Consider the following 8,724-nt stretch of genomic DNA (forward strand, 5'->3'; position numbering starts at 1 on the left):
TGTTAATGGAGCATAGAGTTAGGCATAGAGCCTAACTCTAGCCCTCTCCTCTGAGGGAGTTCAAGATCAAAAAAGTCACCTATTTCCAGAAATCAGTCTCACAGGAAGAATTAAAGAGAGATGGCCAGGAAGGAAGTAGACATACAAGACCAGGAAGCACACAGAGATTCCTGAATAAGATGAACCCAAAGAGGCCCACACCAAGAAACACAGTAATTAAAATGGCATAGGTTAAAGACAGAGAGAATCCTAAAAGCAGCAAGAGAAATGCAACTAGTTACTTACAAGGGAGCTCCCATAAGATTGTCAGCTGATTTCTCAACAGAAACTTTGCAGGCCAGAAGGGTCTGGCACAGAATGTTCAAAGTGATGAAAGCAAGAACTTACAACCAAGACTATTCTACCCAGCAAGGCTATCACTCAATAATGAAGGAGAGATAAAGAGTTTCCCAGACAAGAAAAAGCTAAAGGAATTCATCATCACCAACCCAGTATTATAAGAAATGTTAAAGGGACTTCTTTAAGAAAAAGAGGAGGGGAATGAACATAGATTTGACTAATAAAGTGGCAATAACTATGTACTTATCAATAATCACTTTAAATGTAAATGTATTAAATACTCCAATCAAAAGACACAGGGTAGGACGGCCAGATGGCTCAGTTGGTTAGAGCACGAGCTCTGAATAATAGGGTTGCCAGTTCGATTCCCACCTGGGCCAGTGAGCTGCACCCTCCACAACTACATTCAAGGCAACAAGATGCTGCTGAGCTGCTGGAGGGATGGCAAGATGGCTCAGGTGGTTAGAGTACGGGCTCTTAAAAACAAGGTTGCTGGTTCAACTCCTGCATGGGATGGTGGGCTGTGCCCCTGCAACTAAGATTGAAAATGGTGAACTAGACTTGGAGCTGAGCTGCGCCCTCCACAACTAGGTTGAAGGACAACGACTGATGGGTTCTGGAAAAACACACTGTTCCCCAATATTTCGCAATAAAAATTACACACACACACACACACACACACACACACACGTGTGTGTGTGTGTGTGTGTATATATATATATATATATTACAGGGTAGCTGAATGAATAAGAAAACAAGACCCTAACATATGCTGTCTACAAGAGACCCACTTCAGATTGAAATACACACAGAGACTGAAAGTAAAGGGATGGAAAAAGATATTTCATGCAAATAGAAATGAAGAAAAAGCTGGGATAGCAATACTTATATCAAAGACTATAATAAGAAACATAACGATAAAAGGATCAATCCAACAAGAGGATATAACCCTAGTGAAACATCTATGCTCCCAACATAGGAGCACCTAAATATATAAAGCAAATATTGATCAACATACAGGGAAATATTGACAGTAATACAGTCATAGTAGCAAGACTTTAATACCCCATTGACACCAGTGGACAGAGCTTCCAAACAAAATCAACAGGAAACAGCAGCTTTAAATGACACACTAGACCAGATATTTGTAGAGCATTTCACCCCAAAGCAGCAGAATATACATTCTTTTCAAGTGCACATGGAACATTTTCCAAGACAGAACACATGTCAGGCCACAAAACAAGTCTCTCAATTAAATTTAAGAAGACTGAAAGCACATCAAGCATCTTTTCCAACCACAATGGTATGAAACTAGAAATTAATTACAAGAAAAAAAACTGAAAAGTACAAACACACACAAGCTAAATAACATGCTACTAAACAATGAATGGATTATCAATAAGATCAAGGAAGAAATCAAAAGATACCTTCAGACAAATGAAAATGAAAACACAACCACCCAAAATCTATGGGACACAGCAAAAGCAGTCCTAAGAGGGAAATTCATAGCAATACAGGCCTACCTCAAGAAACAGGGAAGAAAATCTCAAATAAACAATATAAACTCACACTTAAAATGAACTAGAAAAAGAAGAGCAAACAAAGCCCAAAGTGAGTAGAAGGAAGAAAATAATAAAGCTCAGAGCGGAAATGAATGAAATAGAGTCTTAAAAAAACTACAGAAGATCAGTAAAACAAAAAGCTGGTTCTTTGAAATGATAAACAAAATTGATAAGCCTTTAGCCACACTCATCAAGGAAAAAAAAGGACCCAAATAAATAAAATCAGACATGAAAGAGAAGTGACAACAGACACCATAGAAATACAAAGGATTATAAGAAAACACTACAAGCAACTATATGTCAACAAATTAGACAACCTGGAAGAAATGGATAAATTCCTAGATACGTACAATCTTCCAAGACTGAATCAAGAAGAAACAGAAAATCTGAACCAACTGATTACTGCTAATGAAATTGAATCAGTTATCAAAAAACTCCCAACAAACAAAAGTCCTGGACCATATGGCTTTACAAGTGAATTTTACCTGAAATGAATATAATATTGAAAAAATTTTTAATTGAAAAATAAAAATAAATTTAAGTGCCAGAGAGAGAGAGAGAGATAGCCAGTTGGCTGGGTCCCATTCAGGATTTTAAGAATATCTGTACATCATAAACACGTCTACCAAAATACTCCTAAGTGCAAAGGGAAAAAACAAACAAGTTATCTGAGGGTCTAGATGATTTGGATGAAGCAGGCTTAGCATTTTTGTGAAGTCTTGTGTTTTAACTTAAAAAATCTATGAAGAAGTTTGTCATTCTACTCCATGACATACCAATACTTGTCTTAACTTGCCTTAAAGGGGCTTCTAACCAGCTTTGAAAGACATGTTATGTTTAAGCTGTGGCTGCATGTTCCCCCTGGCACATCACTGCCAGCTCCAGACAGGACCACCTTGGGAAGCAGGCTAAAAGTTCTACTGGCTTTCCAACCAGAAAGTAATGCCAGAGGGAACACTATGGTTTATTCTCTAGTTTAGAGCAATTCAGCTCTGGTCTATAGTTGCATGCCCTCCTCAGTGCACTGGCACACCCTCCTAGGGAGGCAGTCTGGTGACAATTATTATTTAAGGGAAGGTCTCATCATACCAACCTAAGTTAGTATCCTAGGGATGCTAGCAGCCTCTCTCTGTGGCTACTCAGCTGGCCCAGCCCCTAATCCAGCTCTGCCCCGCAACAGCCTGTGTGCCCCAGCTAGTGAAGGAAAATATGAACCTCTTCTCCCCTACCATCAGTTGTGCGAACACAAAACTCCATCAAAATGCCATTATTGGGTGTCATCTATTTGCATCGATACTATTGCATCAACCCTGCCTGAGTACCTACTATGCAGAAGCCACAGGAGATGCAAATGACCACAGTAGGTTCCCAATGAGATCCAGGCTCCTGAGCCAGTGGTGACCCTGCTGGGAGAGACAAGGCTGGTGTTCAGTGCTGCGAGTGCACAGGGAACCGAGGAGCCCTGGCACCCCATCTGCTGAGTACTGTGCATTTGGGGGAAACAAGATATGGCCCTACTTGGAGCCCAGGGACAGGGGCTTCTGTTCTAGACTCACCGGAGGGCTCAGCACACAGAGGGACTCAGGGTCTTTCCACCTATGCAGAAACATCACCGTCCATTTCATTTATTCAACAAAGCAGGTGAAAATTTACCGAGGACCTACTATGTACCTAGCACTGGGGTAAACCGCAGGGATATATTAATAGTAGAGAATCGGACCAAGGCCCTACTCTCGAAAAGAATACTTTCTAGCGCTAGAATAACTCTGACAATGACAACAATAACAATCTACTCACAATAATGTAACAACACCGTGTAGCGCTCCCCCTGCACCAGTTCTAAGTTCTTATTCATTTCATCTTCATAATAACCATGTTTTACTCTCATCTCCATTTTGTAGAGAAAACCAAGGCTCAGAGAAGTCAAGTAACTTGCCTAAGGTCACAGAGCTGGTGAGTGGCAGAGCCAGGTAACTGAACTTACAAAGTCTGGCTCTGGCATCTACCACTCACTAATGCAACGACTACACCAATTATTATCACTATTGTATTAATAGTTTAAACCTCATGAACAGTTATGTCCGGGTACTCTCCTAAGCACCTTATGTATATTCAAGCATATACTGAGTATCTACTATTTGCACAATTCTTTGAGAAAGGTTTCTATGCAAGTAAACCGAGGCTTACAGAGGATAAAGACTCGCCCAAATTCTCAGCGCAGGTAAGAGACAAAAGTCAGAAACCCAAGTCTCCATGACCCATGCACTTGGCTGTTTAAATATGCACTCTACCGCCTCCCCAGGATATAATTTTGGTTTTTCGGAATGTTTAAACAGACCCAATGAATATTTAACAAATCATCCATACTAAATGCTGGGTCGCTGCCCCTCCATTATTGCTTCTCTCTGCACTCCCATTCCGGAAACTGGTATTTTCTTATTTGCTTGCCTGCAGGGCCACTAAAATGAAGGTCAACACAGCTCAGAGACCAAATATCAATTTTCACTTTTGGAAAACAACCTGACATTGCCTCCAGCATAAGGCGGTGCCTTTTGCTCTGAACCGGAAAGAGGAAAAGAAAGAAAAAAGAAAGCCTTTTCTAAGTGACTACTCATGCTTTCTCAGCAAAGCCTGCTCTTCCCTCCCGCTCGGAGCCCTGAGCTGGCAGCTGGGCAGGCTACATCCTCCCCTCTTGGGCTGCATGCCTCTCGGTGGTTAAGCCTAAGGGTGAAGGCGTCTGGTAAGCAAACCCTAAAGGAAGAGTCCCTGTGGTGGTGGTGGGGTACGTGGGAACACACCTTCGTTACCCACCACTTCTTTCCTCACCGAGAGCAGGGTGACACACACAGCCCCACTCTCTGCAGGGACGTACGGCTGTGTTCCTTGGCCACTGAGTGGGCTCCCTGGGTCACAGGCCGGGGACACTACTGGGGCATAGAATCAGATGACATAGCTGACAATGGAGGAAACTTCCATGGACTTAGAGAAATTCCTTATGACAGGCCATACAGTTCCTTCTTCTGGGAGTGCCTGTCCTCCCAACACGCTCTTCCCCTTTTTCCCTGGCCAGCTCTTGTTCATCCTCCAAATCTTAACACCTGCTTCTCCCTCTGCCTGCAACCCTCTTTTGCCAACTTCTCCCATAGCTAGTTCTTTCCCATCATTCAGGGCTCCACCTAAAGGGAGCCTCTCCAGAGAATAGGACCTCCTCAGGGCACCTCTTCCGAGAAGTCCTCCCTGATCTCACCCGAAGCAGTCCCTCTCTAACACCTTACCCTGCTTTCTTGTCTTTTTAGCACTTATCCCTGGGTGAACTGACCTTGACTTTTTCCGGTCTGCCTCTTCCCACAGTCAGCATGAGAAGGGACTCTCTTCCTTCCCAAGTCCAGGGAACTTGCCCACTGGCAGGGTCAACTGTATCTGCATCCCTCTCATCTAAACAAAAAAAACCCAGAAGGCCGTCTCGCTGCCATTGCCTGCTGCCCGCCCCTCCTGGCCTCTCTTCTCCCGGCCAAAGTCCGTGGGCCCACAGCGAGAAGCAGTGGGAATGATGTCCCAAGGCAAGCCAACTGCCCTCGACTACCACAACCTGCTGGCTTTAACTACAAAGATGAACCAGAATTTAGACACTTTAATGTGTGGCCTGAAGACCAGAAAATCAGACACTACAAGGCTGAAGACAGAGGTAATTTAAGAAACATCCACAGCAGTGACTGGCCAAGTTCTTTGAAAAGTATCTCAGAGATGGTAATTGTCCTTTCAAGATTCAAGGCCAACAAGAATCAACTGACTGGCTTCCTAGTTTACCTGTTAGACTTGAATATGGAGATAATGCTGAAAAATACAAGGACTTGGTACCTGATAATACAAAAAATGCTGACCAAAAAATGCAGCCAACAATGCAGAGCGGTTGATCCATCTGCACATAAAGAATTCTGATTTTACGGCTGGTATCATGGCTTTGCCTAACCTTCTTCAGATTCAGCGTCATGCTGACTACCTGGTGATGCTTAAGGCAATTCACATTTTGGTCCAGGAGCACCTGATGCAGGATGCGGGAGCTAAAGCAAATGACACCAAAGAGGACTTGTCTGTTGTTTTAGACAAGCATGCTCTTGGTTTTGATACAGGAGACGCAGTTCTAAATGAAGCTGCTGAAATTCTGCGACTTCTGCACACAGAAGAGCTCAGAGAGCTAGTGACAGGAGTGAATGAAGCCACCGTCTCTGTTCAGGCAGTCACGGCCGATCCCACGACGGACCACAGACTTGGGAAAGTCAGAAGACGAACATGTTAGGATTTCAGCTTTTCACCTACTTGGTGCAAGTGGGAACCATGTTCGCTCTGGCATGAATTTGGAAATCAAATGTCACATTTTCAAGGGAAGAATCCCAGAAAATTGACTGTGTTCTAGACACTTATCAGCATTGCTTTTTCCTTAACAAAGTTTGAAAAAGTGGGAAAAAATAAAATTTAAAAAAATATTAATAAATTTAAAAAACCAAGAAGATAGGTGAGTGCAGGTTTGCTGGAGCCAACTCACTTTGTGGAAGAATCCAAGGAGCAGGAAATCAAAAAAAAAAATAATAATAATTTCCCTTCTTCAGCCAGCTTGACATAGTCCTATGTGGACCAAGCCAAAATCTGGAAGACTCTGGAAACCAGAAGAGGAGGATCTGTCTGCCTCAGGCCCCAACTCATCCCAGAAATCTCACTCTGCAAACTTTCTCAAATCCCAGACCTAAAGAGAGGCAGTGAAGGGCAGCGGTTAGGAAGCTTTGGAGAAAGAAGCAGGCTTAAGCCAGGGCCAGCCCCCACAGCTTGTAAACAACGCGCCCTGGCACAAGCCACCTGACCTCCCTGTGCCTCAGTTTCCTCTTCTGTGAAAGACGCCTTTGGGAGGATTCTAGGGGGTACGTAATACACTTAGCCCAGTGCCCAGCACATAGCAAGTGCTCCATAAACCTCCAGCACTGACAACGATTATTAAAATCTCTGCTTCCGAAGCCACGAGGGCTCTTTTCCCTTGAAAACTTCTCTGCTTCCACTGTCCCTTTGGCTCTGCCTTTATGAGAAACTTAGTTCTGTTGCATCTAGTTGCCTGTAGAATTGTTCCAAATCTAGTTCATTAAGAGCTACCATTTGTAAGAAGTACAATTTGCTACTGGTGGTGGGATTTGGGCTTTTACTTTTCTGAGTTTTTACCCTCTTCCTCTTTTTCTTTTTTTTTTTAAAAAAAAAAGTCCTTTTATTTTCTCAGAAGAGAGAATTCATGGCAAGGGGAAAATAAACAAAGATACCGTCTGGCCTCCAAACTGTGACGGTTAGGGCTGTCCCCCGAGCCCGGGAGAGAGGAGGTGTGGGTGGCACCTGGCGTGGCTATGGCTTGGGGATGCGTGCAGAGGGGGCAAAGGACACGGGTCAAAGCACAGATGCCCCAGACTGCCTCAGGTTCTTCACTCCTAAGGACCCCGCTGACCTTCACCGCGTGGTGACATAGCCTGCGAGAGCCTGCCTCTACAAGCTGGGGACATTACAGGCTGGCAGCATGTCCGCAGCTCAGCTCCCGAGCTGCACCTGCCTAGGCCTCCCACTGTGATTGGTTCAGGGCAACTCAGTCCTGAGCCAATCAGCACATGGCATTCCCCTGGCCATAGGCATTGGTCAGGGGTGGTCCAATCAGCATCAAGCTCGGGGCTTCTGGTCCAAGGCCAAAGACACTTCTTTCTCTCCCTACCCGCTCTTTCTGAAGATCACATACTTAGTAAGAATAATAAAGGTAGGATTCGGATCCAAGTCCGTCTGCCTCCAAAGCCCACATGAACTCCAGCGCCCACAACACCACCGTCACAATTATAGTTGGTACAGACATGCTTTGGGACCCAGACAAGACACACCCCAAAATGATAGCAGTGATTGTATTAACTTGGCAGGATAACGGGTAATTGGTGTGTGTCTGTTTTTCTATGTGGTTTCAAAGAAATAGTCCAATAACAAAAAAACACAGTTGAAAGCAATTGGAGACTTGACAAATGTCTCTTGAAAATGCCCAAGGAAGGGACATTGAGCATGAGCAAAATTCTTTGAGGTCCTTTTTACTAGCTCATCCCTCCCAATACAGTTCTCTCTTGGGATTTTCTTGGAAGTATTGGGAAGGAGAAGCCATCTTTCCCTTGAGACTGCAAAAAAGCTCTAAGAGCTGCTGTAGAGACTAGAAAGCAGAAAAGAGAGTGAAAACGCAAGAAGTGAGAGAGCAAGGATGGCTGAGAGAGCAAGGATGGCTGAGGGAGCAAGGATGGCTGAGGGAGCAAGTTGGTGACATCACTCAGGCCCAGGGAACCAGATGTGCCTAACAGTGAATCTACTTCCAACAAACTACCATTTTTGTTTAAGCCAGTTTGAACTGGATTTTAGCTAAGAATCAAGAAAATAACCCAGTGGGAAATATCAGGGTTATCCTTAGCCAGCTGTGATTTTTAAAAAAAGGCATGAATTTTCATGTTGATTTTTTTCCCCAGTCACATATAAAATGTGATTTAACCAGTTTTATAACAAAAACACTTTTTTTTTTTTTTTAAGGTAGAAACTCTTCCTTTCTTTGGAACAACTGGCTTTGGAGCTCTTTTCTGAAAGCCTGAGGCTTGAAGTGTTCAGAAACCAACTCTGCTGCAGGACTTGTCCCCAAGCTCCACATCTCAGGGTCTCTCCTGCCTCAGTTTCTCCACCCGCAACAGAGGTCCTGATCCCTAAGAAAGATGGTGCAACCCAAGGCTTGGGAAGTCTCCTGAAACCTAATTAATTAAAGCATGGAGCAAGCTGCAGA

At 43.9% G+C, this 8,724-nt stretch overlaps 1 pseudogene; it reads left to right on the plus strand.

Annotated features, from left to right (window-relative positions):
* The first annotated feature begins 5,451 nt into the window (after positions 1-5,451).
* LOC117016252 (RNA transcription, translation and transport factor protein-like) lies at positions 5,452-6,198 on the plus strand (annotated as a pseudogene).
* The last annotated feature ends 2,526 nt before the right edge of the window (positions 6,199-8,724 follow it).

Source organism: Rhinolophus ferrumequinum, chromosome 23 (assembly GCF_004115265.2).
Source record: "Rhinolophus ferrumequinum isolate MPI-CBG mRhiFer1 chromosome 23, mRhiFer1_v1.p, whole genome shotgun sequence".
Lineage (NCBI taxonomy): Eukaryota > Metazoa > Chordata > Mammalia > Chiroptera > Rhinolophidae > Rhinolophus > Rhinolophus ferrumequinum.